Here is a 17,248-nt window from a genome sequence, read left to right on the forward strand (position 1 = left end):
GTCACTCCAGACCCTGGGAGATGTTCTGATTCAGTGCTGACAGGATCGGAGGCAGCTGACCCCCAATTTCTGTAAATATGCTTTGTTAAGTTTTGAGCAATATTGTTGTTCTTGAAAACTTGTGCCTATGCTTATCACCTTTTAGTTTTGTAAAGACAGGATGTTCCTGACTCAATATTTGACCAAGCTAGCAAAATGATAAGCATTGCTTTTGGTTTAAAGGATGTTGTGATGTAAAAGTTGTGAAAAACATAGTTGTCATTTGCTTTTGCTGGAAGTTAACATTAGAGGGTGGGGAAAACATGTTTGTTAGTATGGAAAAACATGCTTGTTTTTGAAGTATAAATAAAAGATGGCCCAAGCTATTCGGGGCTGGCCACTTGTGTGAAACTCATCTGGTGGTCAGACACTACTTCATTTCTTCACGCCGATACCCCTTACTGGTCTCAAGACCTGAACCAGAGTTGTGGTGGGACCATGGCAGGTGCTGGAAGAAGTGGAAAATCACCACTTCCCTTTCTACTTCTGCGGTGACCACAAAGTCTAGCCTTCTGTACAGCAGGCTAAGCCTCAAGTATCCTGTGTTCTGCAGACCTAGAGATGTCTGGTGCAAGGGACGATGGTGACCACAGCTAACCGTCACAAAGTGGAAGACAGACCCTGTGTTCATCGCCTTATGCACATACCAATTGATTTTTATTGTTGCAACACCTAATGCAGAAGGCACGACTGCTACCCTCATTGCCCTGCGCACACCTGAGTAGTTGCCATCCTGTATTTTGTCCATGTTTTCTATCCTTATTTTCTATCAAGCCATGTCTACTACAAGGTCTATCAAAGGTCTCCTGTTTCTCTTTTTATTTTGTCCACCAGGCTTCCAACAGCAAGTTTCTGAATAGAGGTGAGTATCTCACAGAAAGGTTGGCTGAGCTCTGTGGCCTCTTTTTATCCATGGGGCCACTCTGATCATGGTTTTCTCAACAGTAAAAAAGAAATAATCCTGCCCACAGCCCAGAGGTCTAATAGAGCACTGGTCCTCAGATGGTAGACAGTGAACCCTAGTTCTTTCTACCTCTGCCAAACCTGCTTCTCTTGTACCTAGTTTATGCATGTACCTATGTTCTTTACCTTCGGGCATCCAATCTGTGACTTCCAGGGACAATGTGAGGAGACATCCCTCCTCAGGCTGGACACAATCTCCCCAACACCTAAAGTCCTAGAAACTACTTCTCTGTTCTTTCTGCTCCCTAGAGATACTCTGATCTCACAGTTTAGTCTAGGGGTGTTATTGCTGTTGTGTGAACATGGACTAAATGTTCACTGCTAGTGGCATCATGGCCTCTCCAATCTAAAGCATTGCTCTCAGTTAGCATCCTGTGTGACCCCTAGCTTCATTGGTAGGCTACAGATGAGGACGTTAACTGAGCCCTCCCCATAATGCAAATACAGTCATCTGACAGAATGTTACTAATAAGGGTTGTCACATGTTATGTGCCAGACAGGGGTCTAATCACTTTGTATACCTTAAATCCTTTAATCTTTATAACTACATAAATATTAACCCCATTTTACCAATGAGGAAGCTAAAGTCCAGAGGAAGGTGTTATTACCTGAATACATGAAAACACTTAAACCTAGATATACCGCCATTATGCAGTCTGACTCTCAATGAGACAACGCCCAGGTCCCCCCTCCATGGGCAGCACTGACATTCACACAACTGTGCGCCACACTTTCTGCAGTTCTGTCCTTTGTCCCCTTAGAGAGAGAGCTTGGAGAACCCCGGCAGCTTGGTCATAAGCCATCCACACTGTCTCCCCCATGGGTTTCTCTTCCTTCAGACGCGTTTTTGCCATCAAAGGAAAACCAAGGAGTGTCTAGACACCTGTAGCAACTGTGAGACCTCCACACCCCGCTTGGCCAGCACTCAGGCTCTCCTCTGATCCAGTCATAACCAACTGAGTGTTGTTGTCCTCATTGCCAGGCCAAAGTGAGCTCTCACCCACCTCTTTGGCTTACCAAAGCTCCTGCTCAGCCACATACTGCCCTCCAGAAGGGGATGGGAGAAGAAGGCTTCATTCTCTGACCACATAATGCAAGCTGTGCTCCCCAGAAACCTTGTCTCCAGCAAACCCACCTGGCAGGGTAGCAGGGACTGCCTGGATGAACTGCAAACTTGAGCCAAGAAGGAGGCAGGAACCCTTTGCATACATGTTCTTCTCACAAGCTCTCTGCACAGTTGGACCGCAGGCCTGAAGACAGAGAGCACCTCTATGAGCATTGCTTCCCAGGCGTACTCTTTCACCCCAACTCCCATCCCTATCCCCGCCCAGCCTCCTCCAGTCCCTGATATGCCTCTCATGCCCCTCCTGTGACCCAGAGAACTCACCAGCAACTGGGAGTGATTGGTAGCAGCCACCAGAGACAGGCCCAGGGACATGTTCACAGCCTCTAGGGGAACTGAGAAGGCAGACACATGTAGTCACACTCAACCACACAAATTCATTGAGGGGTTTAGTCTTAGCTGGGATCCACTGAAAGGAACACATTAGGAGAGCTGGGAGTGTTCATTCCTGGCTCAGTCACTCACGGGGCAGTACGACGGGTTGGCATATGCCAGTGGCAGGTGCACAGTCATACAACTGTCCTGTTTGGTTGACTGCTACCACCTCCAGAGGGGCTCCCACGATGAGTCTAGAAGAGCAACCAAAACACACAGTCAGAGAAGGAACAGGAGCACTTTGGGGACAAGGAACTACCTTGCCATGAGGAAGTAAGACTTTGTAGACGAGTTTTGGGTGTTTTCTACTTGAGAGACCATTTAAAAATCAGTTCTGTGTTTTCCCCATGCATGTAAGGGATGCTCACTGCCTTACTCTTCATACATGTATGTTTATGTAGAAATGTGTATAGCTGGTGTGAATAAATAATTTATATTTTTTCCCAAAAAATTGTACCAAAAATGACATTTCTTGGTCATGGGAACACATTATGAGTCTGCCATTCTAAGCCACCTGAGAAATAGTCACCTTAAGTTCAATGGAACAACTTTCTGAGGTCATAAGCTTTCCAAACAAAGGTGATTATAGTTGACTGGAAACTTTTCAATATAGCATAAGCATTTTAAACTGGACAATTTAACACAATTACATCAGATTTGCATCTAATCCTCATAGTAAAAATGTAAATAGTTTTCTTGCAAAATACCTCAAGGATTTTTTTAATTGGAAACATTTTATCACTACTACCCGGACAAGAGAAACAAATAAATATTGGTATCTTTGCACCAGCCAGACCAGCCTTAATTCAATGGACTTCTAAAGGTTCTAGCTCAAGAGGTTACTTTAGAGAAGTTACAGTTCTGTGTGTCATGCCTGATTCAATGGGCAGCCAAGAGCTTCCTGAGGGGTTGGAACTTGATGGCAACAATGAAGAACCAACTTGACTTTTCTTTACCAAACTCATTCTTTCTACAGAAATTCAATTTTTTTAGTGTTTCCCTTATGACTTAAAAAGTTTTCAGGGCAAACTGTAGCGTTGTAGACATCAGGAAATCACCAATGGAACCTAAAAACAAACTTCCGGTGAGTGATGTGTGGACAATGGCTACCTTGTGATTCATTGGGCGATGGCGCCCAGAAAAGGTGGGATGGATCTCCGGGCACAGAACTGCGAGCTGATCTAAAGAACAGCCACCCTGGCAAATGAGTTGGATCCTTCAGATTCATGTACCAGTCTATGTGTTACATTTTTTAACAAATAAAAAAATCCCCAAGACCTTGGAACTTAGAATCTGTAGCTGATGTTTTTCCCATCTCCCCAACTCACTAGCTGATTGAAGGGGGCGGGGCAGAATATCTAATTCGTGGCTATCAATGCAAAATAAAACTGTGGGGCCTCGGGGTTGGGAAGAGATTTTCCCCTGTCTCTTAGTCTCTTGATGGTTTCTAAGACCCCCTCAATCCCTCAAGCTCTTGGGGTGACTTCATCAACCTTGACCATGCCCAGCTCGTGCCAGGAGAGGACAGCGTAGTGGCCACTGGGCAGAAATGGAGCATCTCTGCAGAGAGATGCTGAGAGCTAAGTGTGTTTGTGGGCCCAGACCCCCAACTCCCAGCATGCTTCTCTGCTTCCATCCTTCCTTGCTTACAAAACACAAATGCAAGGTAAAACCACCAACAATCCAGGAGCCTCAGGGTAGAACAGTAAACTGCAAGTTCAGTGGTTGTAGATTTGGGGCAGTTACACGGGCCACACAGACAAAAGCAGGTTCAGAGGCTCCTGGGCAAAGCCGGGCCTTACCTCCAGTTCTGTCGTTCTCTCTGGGCCCATTAGTAACACATGGTGCCAGGGACCTCAGAAGAGACATTAAAGGACTCCTCTCTCACCCAAGGCACAGCAGTTACCCGCCATCAGGACCTGAAAGGGGTTGGCATAGGAGAACAGGCAGGGCCTTCTTACCGAGATCCACCAAACTGGACCACAGTCTGCCCAAAGCCGGCTGCATCCTCTCTGAACACAGTGGGCTTCTCCACATCCAGGTTGAAGCCATCACAGAAAGCCAGGACTAAGGAATCCAGTGGGTAGAAGGGTTGGAAGTCATCCAAAAGGTCAAACCCCCATGACCTCCCAGTCTCTTGGTACTCCACCCCATCCCAGTTTGGGCTGTCACCTGCCCTGGAGAGCCAAGCCCCCTCCTCCCACTGTGACTCCAGGATAGCTATCTGGGTGGTCCTCATCCTTCTTCCTCCCTCAGAAATAACCAAACCCAGGCCAATGAGGCGGCTCAGCTGGCCTGCCACCAAGCCTGCTGACCTGAATCCAATTCCGGGGATTCCCATAGTGGAAGGAATAAACTAACTCCTGTAAGCTGTCCTCTGATCCTCACCTGTACACCATGGTATTCCCACACCCCCAACACAAACATGCACACAAAATAAATAAAGATGTAACACTCCAGAAAATAAAAAAACAACAACAAAACCTAACAGATGTGGTGGTGCATCCCTCTGTTCTCAACACTTGGGAGGCAGAGCCATGAAGACACTATAAATTTCATCCTGGCCTGGTCTACAGCACAGTGAGTTCCAGGCCAGCCAGGGTGACATGCAGATCTCTGAGCCATTAAAGGCTAGGCTCACGACCAAAAATGTAAGAAAGAAACAATACAAAGGGCAAACCCAATGCAAATACAACAGTGCAGGGAAATGTCCCCTCCAAGCCATTGCAAATACAACAGTGCAGGGAAATGTCCCCCCCAAGCCATTTCAAAGGACATCTGGGACCTGGAATTAGGCATCTACTGCGTTAGCTCCAGAATACCTTATTTCCCATTTTTAGTACTGGAGTTTAAGTTTAGGACCTTGGACTTTCCTGAGCTATGTCCCCAGCTCCCCTCACAGTAGAGTCACTTGTTATTGCAGGCAGGATCCCAGCATGTTCTCCCAACCCTTATTAGGTCACATTCCCCTTGCAGACTAAACCCAAGCCTCAGGGAGTCCCTACCTTGCAAAAACTTTTCTGCTCCCTCATATTCCTAAACAACCATCTTTCTTCCCCACCCCACTAGAGTTCCCAGTTGTCCCCAAAACGGTTATTTGTCTGAGTCCATGACAGAGAGTCATTTGAACTTGGAGTTCAGATAGTCAGAGAGCTGGAACCCTGCGGCCACATGCTCAGGCACCTCACACACTTAGCTTCCTGCCTTAAGTGACTCCCCTTCTTAGCAGGCTCAAACCCTCATGGACAATAGAGGGGTAGCACAAAGTGATATGACGAAGTCTGAAGGCACCAGGGAATGGAGAACCCACAGAGCTTCCTATGAGGGCAGCCATGAGCAGGCTTGGTGCCCAGACCTGCCATCTCTAAAGAGAAGCTACAAGTCTAGGCTTTTGTATGAGTCTGATGCATGAATGAGGTCCCAGTACAGACTCCAAATTGTGGACTATTCTCTTGATAGCAATGGGACCTGCCTACCAGAAATCAAGACTTGGAGAACACCTGGGCCCAGAGAGGCAGAACCCAGCCTTTCCTCCTACCTGGTGGTGTCTGCAGCCTCCTCTCTACACCACTGTACATGGGCCTCTGTAAATGGGTAGCCTTGGGGAATGTGACTCTCTAGAAAGGCAGTTGGCTCTGCACACAGGCATCGTTTACGAAGTCCCCTATCCTCCCTCCCTTCAGTCCAAACCCCTGCCCTGCCTTTGGCTCTTCCTAGATAACCAACAGTCTCCAGTTAACCTGCCAGGTAGAGGAAGAGATGACCCACAGACCAAGCCTTACCCCAGCTGCACAGGAAGATCACAACTCCACAAGCCATCTTTGAGCAGTGCACTGGGAAGTAGAGAGCTATAGAGCCTAGGGTGCTTAGCCTCCTTGGGGGTAATTAAAATAATGACTCAGGACCTCAAGGGGCGGGGAGAAAGCCTCAGTTGGGCAAAGGGCTTTGGTTAATAGAGCAGATATGCAAAAGACACTCCATGAAGAAAGGCCTAATGCTTTTTTGCCCATCCCCTACTGGAAGCTGGCTTCCCTCCCCAGGAAACTACCCTTTTCCTAGTTAGTCAGATGATAGTAAGGGTTGGTACTAAGTGGGTTATAAGTCCCGGGGCCTTTGGGGTTCTCTGAGGCTGCGTAAGAGTAGAAAGGGAAGGAGCTGGACAGACAGACATAGAGGCTATGCATCCCATGAGTTGAGTGGGAACTGGGAGATCTTGGAGAGTTAAGGGGTAAGGGATGGAGGGAGTCTGCCCTGAGTCCAGGAGTTCATTAAAGAAGCACACAGCATCCTTTGCTACATGTGGTGGCCCAGCCTGTAATCCCAGCACTTGGGAAGCTGGGGGAGAGAATCACTTCTTAGAGCTCAACCTGGTTACAGAACAGAACCTAGGTCAACCTGGACCACGCAAGAGTTTGACTTAAAAAAAAAAAAGCAAATAAGTAAGTGAACAGCAAGGAAGGAGATAATGAAAATGTAAATTGATGGTCACAAGCATAACGATCTTCAGCGGCAGATGGACCCAATTCTATCCGAAATGGAAGGAGCCAGACACTCCATTGATGTGGGATTCCTTTTGTTCAAAGATAAAGAGCAGGGGAAACTAACCACTAGAGTAGGAAATCTGGTGACATAAGAAGGGGGTAACATTTGTTAAATTCAGCAATCGGCACTTAATATTTTAACTTTTGTTAATTGGTGGAGAAGCCTGGCAGGTAGATAAACGCATGACTGCTCTTCATTCTCTTAAATTCTCTCCACGTTTGAGCTGCTCTACAAACAAGCACAAGTTATCATTTTACAGAAACAAGTCATAAATGGAGAAGCTGGGGCCAGACTTGGATGGCTAAAGCACATGGCAAAGCCTGGCCTGTAGCACGTGTTACTTTTTGTGCGCATGCGTGACACTTAAGTGTCAAGTGTGAACAGCGGAAGATAGTCTTCTTTTGGGTTGCTTCTTGTTTTGCAGTGTTGGAGACTGAGCCCAGGTCCTCAGGAATGGGAGCCAAGTATTCCACCAACAGAACAAACATCCAGCCCCTGAAATAATTTTCCTTTTTTTAAAATAAGCGTATTTTATCTATTGTCAATATGTGCAATGTCTGGGAAGTGGTGCCTGGGCCACTGCACACCCGTGGAGGTCAGAGGATAACTGTGGGGTCCGTTCTCTCCTTCCACCTTTCCATGGCCGCTGGGATTGAACTCGGGTCATCAGGTTTGCACGGCAAGCACCTGAGCCGTCTCACTGGCCTCCTAAAATCATGTCCTAAACACAAATTGACGTTACGTTACGCCAATTGACGTTACGTTATGCCAATTGACATGAACTGATGTGAACCTCCCAGGAGGCGGATCGTTTTACTGTGTGGGTGGTCCCCTTCAGGGACCGGTGGCTGATGGCCATGAGGCCCCTATCCAGTCAAAGCATCAGGACTCTCCCCTCCTCACGCTAGGTCTCCACAACAGCCACGGCACCTCGTCATCGGTTCCGCCGGTCACTGAACGTCTGTGTTTGGAACTACAAAATATTTTTTTATTGACCCCGCCCCTTTTCTTGAGATTGGGTCTCTCTGTGTAGCCCTGCGTGGCCTGGAATGTGCTATGTAGACCAAGCTGGCCTCAAACTCACAGAGTTCCACCTGCCTCTGCCTCCCAAGTGCTGGTGCTAAAGGCATGAGCCACCACACCAGGTCAATCATCCCTTGGATGTAAAACTGTAAAGAGCTCTTAATCACCCCCTTTCAGACACAGTCTGGAGTGCTGCTCATCTCACACGCCGTATTTCATCCTGCACTCCCTTCTATGAACAGCACTTGAGGCCCCCATTTTGCTGACTTCAACAACTGTACAAATTTCCAACTTTGCCTTGGTTATATTATCACCTGCCTCAGCAAAAGTGTTTTGTTTTCTAGCATTTTTAGAGAACAAGAAGAGTGCCTTAGCGTTTCTATTGCTGTGATAATCGCCATGACTAAAAGCCACTTGGGGAGGAGAGGGTTTACTTCAGTTCCACGTCTCACTACATCACTGAGGGAAGTCAACGCAGGAACTATGGAACTATGGGCCGGACAGAAGTCGAGGCCATAGGGGACTGCTGCTTACTGAGTTGCTTTTCATGCCTTGATCAGCCTCCTTTCTTACACAACTCAGGACCACCAGCCCAGGAGTGACACCACCAACAGTGAGCTGGGCCATCCCACATCATCCATTGAAAAAGACAACGCACCATAGATTCACCCACAGGCCAGTCTGGTGAGGACATTATCTCAATTGAGGTTCCCGCTTCCAGATGACTCTACTTTGTGCCAAGTCTACAAAAAACTAGCAGTGAAATATACTGTTCAAATACTGTCAGGTACCACATCCTGCTATGACAATGTCTCCCTCTCAGACCCAGCACAGAAGCTGCCAGGACTCTGACTCCTACCATGGCTGCAGCGTTATTCCTCCAACTCAGCATCCTCAGGGGACTGCAGGGGGTGCCTTAACTATGAGAGCCACCAACTTCGCGGGGTAAGCGGCACATACCTGTAATCCCAGCACTCAGAAGCTGAAGCAGGAAGATGGCAAATTCAAGGCTAGCCCGAGTTACACAGAACACTTCACAGAGAAACCAAGCAATGAATGTAACTTGGTGGTACGGCACCTGGCATTGATAAGGCCCTGAGTCCGAGCTCCAGGGCACAAATTTTTGTTTTCGTTATTTTGTTTGGTTTTTTTTTTTTTTTTGGCTTGTTTGTTTGATTAGTTGGTTGGTTGTTTGATTAGTTGACTGATTTACTGTTTTTTTTTTCTTTTTGGTTTTTGTTTTGTTCTTTTTGTTTTCCCAGACAAGGTTTCTCTGAGTAAAGGGTCTGGTTATACTGGAACTCACTTTGTAGGCCAAGCTGGCCTCAAACTCACAGAGGCCTCTGCTTCCTGAGTGCAGGGATTAAAGGCCTGTGCCACAACTGCCCAGACACAAAAATTATTTTAATAGTACACTACATATTTAATACTCTTTGGGAGTGTTTTTGTGACCTTTCACGAGAACCACCTAACAATGGGAAGTCTGACTCGGGAGTTTCCCAGAGCTCAAGCACCACGTTCAGAGCTTTGTTTCTTCTCTCTCATTTGTTCACTTTTGCTTGGATTCTGACACATAATATTCATACAGCATGTACACAACATGCACCCATCAAGTTAGGGTAATCAATTGACCCAGTAAAGCTAAGCTTTCACATCAGTGGTTCAGGTCTCATTGTTAATCACAGCTGAATCTTCAGTCCCAGCTAACCAGAATCACAGATTCCTAATTCAAATAGACCACACAAAAGAAAACAAACAAAAAGGATGAGTAACATATGATTCCACTCGCTTTAAATGGTATTTTGTCCAGGTTCAGCAGAGACAGATTTTGGCCGGCTGGCCTTTAACGGCACCAGTCACTCGCAGTAAGAGACGCTGGACTGTGGAGATCCAGCAGCAAGAACAACACAGAGCCCTGAGGTTCATGGACTTCAGAAGCTGGGGTGTAGAGAAGGGCCTGTGAGCTCGGCAAGTTAGTGAAGGAAATAAATAAAGTGTTAGACAGTCCCTTAGAGAATTCATCTTGCTCTACTCTACCTTGAGGCTGCTACATGATAGGAGTTTATCGGCTTATAGAAGGTTCTAAATAAGGTATGGCTGACTCCCTCTGCTAGAATAGTGATCTAAAACCACTAATGAAATTTCTGAAACAATGAACATTAATAGAGAGCAGCACTTCTCAGCCTGCAGATCATATCAGATATTTACCTTATGATTCATAACAATAATTGCAAAACTACAGTCATGAAGAAGCAGTGAAATAATTCTGTGGTTGGGGGTCACCACAGCATGAGGAACTGTATTAAGGGGTCACAGCTTTAGGAAGGTTGAGAAGCACTGAGCTAGAGGACACATTAGTTGCCTGGGTGTATGGAGTTAGAGACAAGATTGAAAAGCTGGGCATCCATATGAAATATTAAAGTTGGATCCTTGCCTTACACCATACAGAAAAAATTCCTTCAAGGCAGATCAAAGATTTAAACACAACAAGATAAACTTTTAAAAAGCTCAGAAATTCCTCAGAATTTTGGATATGATAATAATTTCACAGCTAATACAACAAAAAAGTATTAAAAGAAAAACTAGATAAATTAGAATACGTCAAAATCTGTTTTAAAAGCTATAATCAACAGAACGAGTGAAATATTTGCAAATTATATATTTGATAGGGTTTTCACATACAGAGCATTTCAAGAAACCTAACAATACAACAATTTAACAAAAATGACATGATTTAAAAATGGACAAAAGAGCTGGGCAGTAGTGGCACACACCTTTAATCCCAGCACTTGGGAGACAGGTGGATCTATGAGTTTGAGACAAACCTAGTTTACAGAGAAAGTTCCAGGATTACACAGAGAACCCTGTATTGGAAGAAAAGGGAAAATTACTTAGGCATTTCAAGAAAATATACGAATAGCCAACAAGCATACAGAAAGGTACTCTGAAGGGGGATGTCATTCTGTATATATGTTTCTCTTATTGGTTGATAAAACACTGATTGGCCAGTATCCAGGCAGGAAGTATAGGCAGGGATACCAGACGAGGAGAATTCTGGGGAGAGGACACATAGAGAAGCCAAGGGAAATGCCATGTAGCTACTGGGAAGATAGGATGCCGGGCATTCTCTGGTAAGATAAGACCATGTAGAAATACATGGATTAATAGTCATGGGTTAATAATTAAGAGAGAGCTAGCCAATAATGAAGCCTAAGTCATTGGCCAAACCATTTATAATTAATATAAGCCTCTGTGTGTTTATTTGGGACTAAGGGCAGTGAGACCAGGTGGAAAAGAAACAGTCCTCATCTTCATAAATCACTAGAGAACTACAGATCAAAACCACAGTAGTGTTCATTCCACTCGCTAAGATGACGGCCCTCAAGGCATCAGAAAGGCAGTAAATAAGTATTATTGAGCAGGCAGAGGAACACAAGCACTGTGAAAGAGAATGTAAAATACTGCAGCCTTTATGAAAAACAGTGTGGTGTTTTCTTCTGTCTAATCTTCAAAAGAAGTTTAACACACTGCTCAGCAATGCTACTGCTGGATATAATGATATACCCCATACTCATAACAGTATTGACAACATATACAGAGTAGTTAATACAGGCTCCAGTCCCACCACGTCTGGGTAGGAATTTAAGTTAGCATACCACGACGATACCCACATTCATGTTAACTGTGGCTCTTTACGCAGTAGCCAAGGTACAGACCAGCAGACGAGCGAAGACTGTGTGGCGAACACACACAGTGCCATGAAGAAGAACAACATTATGCCATTTGCTGGAAATGAATGGAACTGGAGACTGTCTGTTAAGCAAAATAAGCCAGGCTGAGAAAGATAAGCATTGCATGTTTTCTCTCATATGTGGAGCCTTCTGTAACCCAGGACGCCCTCAAACTTGCTATATAGCCAAGGTTGGCCCTGAAGTCCTAATGCTCTTGCCTCCATATATAATGAATCGTAGAAGAGGAACTAGTTCGGGGAAGGAAGGGGCCTTCTGGGAAAAGGAAAGAGACACAACACATGCGGTCTTTCACATGTGGCATCTAGACGTGATATATATTTACACATATGAGTCATCAGCTCAGAGGCCAGAAAGGCGACCAACAGAAGGGAGGGGGTGAGAGGGCAGCCGGTGTGAGTGTGGCCAGGTGTAAGCACTGCACACATTTGTGACAATATCGTCATGGAACCATCGTTTTCCAATCTAACTAAAATATTAATAAAATGAGACATGAAGCAAACTGAAAGTGGCCACCTTTCTCTTTGACATTAATGTGAAAAGCAATTGTTTATTTCCCCATGAAAACACTGAAAATGTGACCACTCAATGACCGCAACTTTAACTCCTCCCACATTTTGCCATGACAGAAAGCTTTAAGAGATTCAGACTTTGGCATAAAGTGAGACATTTACTTACTGTCTCCCACACAAGAGTCAGTCATTGCTGTTTGACTAACACAAGCCTTTCCTGGTGAAGGATAGGGTGCTTTTCCTCAAGCGTATTTGTAATAGCAGCACCATCGGCTCAACCACCTTTTTCCTGCCTGAAACAGCTTCCTCTCTATTGGGTGTTGTGTGTGTGTGTGTGTGTGTGTGTGTGTGTGTGTGTGTGTGTGTCTGTGTCTGTGTGTGTGTGTGTCTGTGTGTCTGTGTCTGTGTGTGTGTGTGTCTGCGTGTACAGTTGCATGTGTGTTCACGTTAGGAGGATACACATATGTGTATTATGCAGAGGACAGAAGTCAGCCCCTGGCATGGTTTCACCAGGAGCCCTGAGACAGGGTCTCTCACAGGGACGTGGAGGGCACTAAGGTCAGGCTACTGCGCCAGTAAATGCAAGATATTCACCGAACCACAGTCTCTTGAGCAGCTGGTGAGCAGCTGGGTTTTTCCTTTTTACTCTTTGGGGGGTGGGGTGTTGTCACCCAGCTCATAAATAAATATGCAGAAGTTTATTCTTTCTTATGAATGCCTGGCCTTAACTTGGCTTATTTCTAGCCAGCTTTTCTTAACTTAAATTTTCCTGTCTACCTTTTGCCTCTGGTACATCTCTCTTTCCTCCTTACTCTGCGGCTGGCTAGGTGGCTGGGGGTGGACCCTGGCATCCTCCTCTTCATCTCCTTTTGTTGATGGTTTTTCTTTTTTGCTCCTTCTTCCTCTCTTCCTCTCTTATTTCTTTCTTGAGCCTAGATTTCTCCTCCTATTATTCTGTCTGCCTGACAGCCCAGCCTATCCTTTCTCCTACCTAGCTGTTAGCTGTTCAGCTCTGTATTAGACCAATCAAATGTTTTAGGGAGGCTGCAACACATCTTTGCATCATTGGACAAATATTCCACATCATAAAAGAATGTAACACATCTTTTTTTGTTGTTGTTTTGGTTTGTGTTTTTGTTTGTTTTTTGTTTGCTTGTTTCTCTGTGACTTTGGAGCCTGTCCTGGAACTAACTCTTGTAGACCAGGCTGGTCTTGAACTCACAGACATCTGCCTGCCTCTGCCTCCCGAGTGCTGGGATTAAAGGCGTGCGCCACCCACACCCTGCCAGTGTAACACATCTTTAACTGACGTTCCACAACAATATTATACCGGGATTAGTACATGATGCTGGGGATCAAACGCAGATCCTTGTGTTTGCACAGCAAGCAAGTTACCAACACGGGCTTCTGTCCAAGTCCCTCCTCTAAGTATTACAGAAAGTAGCCGGTTACCTTCTTACCACTCCACTTAGTAAGAGAATCAAATTACTACTGGTCAAGAGGATATGAGAATAAAGGCAAACAAATTACCTCTTTGACATAAGGGGTAACAGGAAAAATTGCTCTTCTTGCCTGCGGTACAGTTTTCTGAGAACAACTGCCTGGAACCATGGCAGTCCTTGTGCAACCGTGAGGGAGCGGGGAGGACAGAAGCACACAAAGGAAAGTGGTTAGAATGTTGGGAATGGGACCAGAGAGGTGGCTCAGCGCTTAAGAGCACCGGCTGCTCTTCCAGAGGTCCAAGTTCAGTTCCCAGCACTCACATGGTGGCTCACAACCGTCTGTAACTCCAGTTCCAGGGGATCTGACGCCCTTTCTGGCCTCTGTGGGCAGTGAGCACATGTGGTGCACAGAGATGCATGTAGGCAAAACACTCAAACACAAGCAATAATTAAAATTCAATATTTTAAAGTTTAAATAATGTGTTTTGTGTGTGTGTGTAGGAGAGAGAGAGAGAGAGAGAGAGAGAGAGAGAGAGAGAGAGAGAGAGAGAGAGAGAGAGAGGAGAGAGAAGGGGGCAGGCAATAGGGTTTCCAGGGGTGCCCAGCCTGGCCCTATAACCTGAACTGAAGCAACCTTCCTGCCTTAGCCTTAGTCTGGAATGGCAGACACCCAGCACAGCCTGCATTTTAATGTCATTCTTGAGTCGATGCATTAACAGACCTCTGTGTAGAACAGTTGTGTACTCTTCTCTACTTCCTCCTGTCCCTTGTAGCTACAGCCAGTCTTTCTAAGCATCTTGAGATGCCTGTGACCTTTTCTGCTTTGCTGCAGGAACATATCCACTTCGGGCTGCTGTGGTCCCTTCCATGCCTCCTGCTAATGCAACTTAGCTCAGTGGAAAAGTTTTGTGCTGTCCTGTTTTTAACACATTTCTGTTTCTTTCCCTGAGAGATAATTTCTCTTATTTTGAAATTACTCAAAAGTTCTACAGCTTCATGCTACAGTCAGCCTGGGCAAAAGAGTCAAAAATACACACAGGGGTAAGATTAAACCTCAAAGTAGCTTTTAATTTACATTTTCTTGTTGGGTAAAGATGTTGAACATTTCTTTAAGTGTTTCTCAGCCATTTGTGTTTCATCTTTTGAGAATTCTTTGTTTGGTTATAGACCCTGCTTTTAATTGAGTTGTTTTCTTGATGTTCAGTTTTTTTTAGTTCTTTGTATGTTTTAGACACTAACCCTCTGTCGGTTGTATAATTTATGAAGATCTTTTCACATTCTGTAGAGTGCCTTTTTGCCTGAATGGTGGTATCCTTTGCTGTACAGAAGTTTTTCAGGTTCATGGGGTCCCTTTTATTAACTGTTCATCTTGGTGCCTGTGCTATGAGTGTCCTGCTCATAAAGTCTTTTCCTGTGCCAATGAATTCAAGCCTATCCCCCACTTTCTGTTCTAACAGCTGCAGGGCATCTGGTCTTACGTTGAGGTCCTTGATCCACTTGGAGTTGAGTCTTGTGTAGGGAATAGACATGGATTCATTTGCATTCTTCTGTGTACAGACTTCCAGCTTGAACAGCACCATTTGTTGAAGATGCTCTTTTCTCCAGTGTGTATTTTTGGCGTCCATGTATGTGTGGACTTCTGTCTGGTTCTTCAATTCCATTGATCAACATGTCTGCTTTTATTCCAACACCATGCTGTTATCATTATATAGCTCTGTAGTAAAACTTGAAATCAGGAATGGCAACACTTGCAGCAGTTTTTGTTTTGTTTTTTGTTTGCTTTTTGAAATGGTTTTAGCTATCCTGGGTTCTTTGTGTTTCCATATGAAGTTAAAGGTTGATAATTTTTCAATTTCTGTGAAGAATTGTGTTGGAATTTTGGTAAGGATTGCGTTGAATCTATAGATTGCTTTTGGTAAGATGGCAATTTTCACTATATTAATCTGATGACTCCATGAACATGTGAGATCCATCTTCTTATATCTTCAATTTTTTCAATGTCTTAAAGTTATTATTACACAAGTCTTTCACTTGCTTTGTTAGAGGTGATAGGTTTTTATTGTTGTTTGTTTTTGAGGTTAGATTTTTTTTGTTTGGTTGGTTAGTTTTAGGGTTTTGGGGGGAGGCGTGGGTTTCAAGACAGAGTTTCTCTGTGTAACAATCCTGGCTGTTCTGGAATTTGTTTTGTAGACCAGGCTGGCCTTGAACTCACAGGGATGTGCCTGCCTCTGGCACTCCAGTGCTAGGATTAAAGGTGTGTTCCACCACTGCCCATCAAGGTTAGATTTTTTTAGGCTATTGTACTATTTCTATGATTCCTTTCACAGTGTGTTTATCATTTGTATATAAGAAGGATACTGATTTTTGTGTATTAATTTTGCATCCTGATACTTTGTTGAAAGTGTTTATCAACTGTAGAAAGTTTCCTGGTGGAGTTTTTAGGGTCTTTAAGCATAAAACTATATCATCTGCAAATAAAGGTACTGTTGTGGAATATTTGTTTAATTAGGCAAGGATGTGTTACATTTCTTTATGTTGCAGCTATTGTTTCAACTATGTGAAAGTGTGTTACCTTTGTTTCTGCTACTTTGTTAACAACACAAAGATGTCGTACATTTGTTTATGCTGCATTTGTTTAATTATGTAAAGACACGTTACATTTGTTTCACCTTGCCTGCCTAAGGTACCTGATGGTTCTAATAAAAAGCTGAATTGACATAGCTAGGCAAAAGAGGGATAGGCAGGACTGGTGGGCAGAGAAAAAATAAATAGGAGAGAGTGAGAGAATAAAGACAGAAGAGAATGAGGGACAAAGAGTGGGACATGTCTGGGGCCAGAAGCTACACAAGCCAGACATGAAAAACAGGAAATAGGACATACAAAAAGAAAGAAAGGTAAAAAGCCCAAAGGAAAAACATAGATAAAGAGAAGCAGATTAAAATAAGAGCTAAGATTGAAAGACCCCTACCCAGGACCTCCTAGGAAAAGAAAAGCAAGGCCAGGCCGTTGCCTAATGAAAAAACCCAGACCAGGTGCCTCGCCCAGCTGGCAGGATGTCAAACAGGATCTGTGGTCACCAGAACAGTCATGGGACCCGGATAATAATTGCTGAAGCGTGCCAGGGTCTTTTATGTGGCAATACCAGGACACCTAGTCCTTGGCAACTACCCCTGCCCCCAGTTGTGTCTATGATCACCATAGTAGTCATGGGACCCAGATAATAATTGCTGAAGTGTGCCGGGGTCTTTCATGAGGTAATACCAGGAAACTTAGTCCGTGGGAACTACCCCTGCCCCCAAGATGAGCCAATGAAATGCTGTTGCTATGCTGATACTTATGCAACCATTAAAACTCTATAAATATTGTACTCCCTACAAGCCCGGTGTGCTCTGCACCCGAGTTGTAGTAGCATCCACGGGCGCTTGTGTACTCAATAAATCACCTCTTGCATTTGCAGCCAGTGGTCTGGCCCCGGTTCTT

General features: G+C 44.8%; 1 long non-coding RNA gene across 1 annotated transcript; it reads right to left on the reverse strand.

Annotated features, from left to right (window-relative positions):
• Positions 1-2,139: 2,139 nt before the first annotated feature.
• LOC121142813 lies at positions 2,140-2,679 on the reverse strand. Its single transcript, XR_005879921.1, has 3 exons — positions 2,591-2,679; positions 2,390-2,460; positions 2,140-2,252 (listed from the first exon to the last, which is right to left on the reverse strand). It is a non-coding gene; the product is annotated as an uncharacterized LOC121142813 (long non-coding RNA).
• Positions 2,680-17,248: the final 14,569 nt, after the last annotated feature.

The sequence above is a fragment of the Mesocricetus auratus genome, unplaced genomic scaffold (genome assembly GCF_017639785.1).
Source record: "Mesocricetus auratus isolate SY011 unplaced genomic scaffold, BCM_Maur_2.0 Super-Scaffold_4256, whole genome shotgun sequence".
Taxonomy (NCBI): domain Eukaryota; kingdom Metazoa; phylum Chordata; class Mammalia; order Rodentia; family Cricetidae; genus Mesocricetus; species Mesocricetus auratus.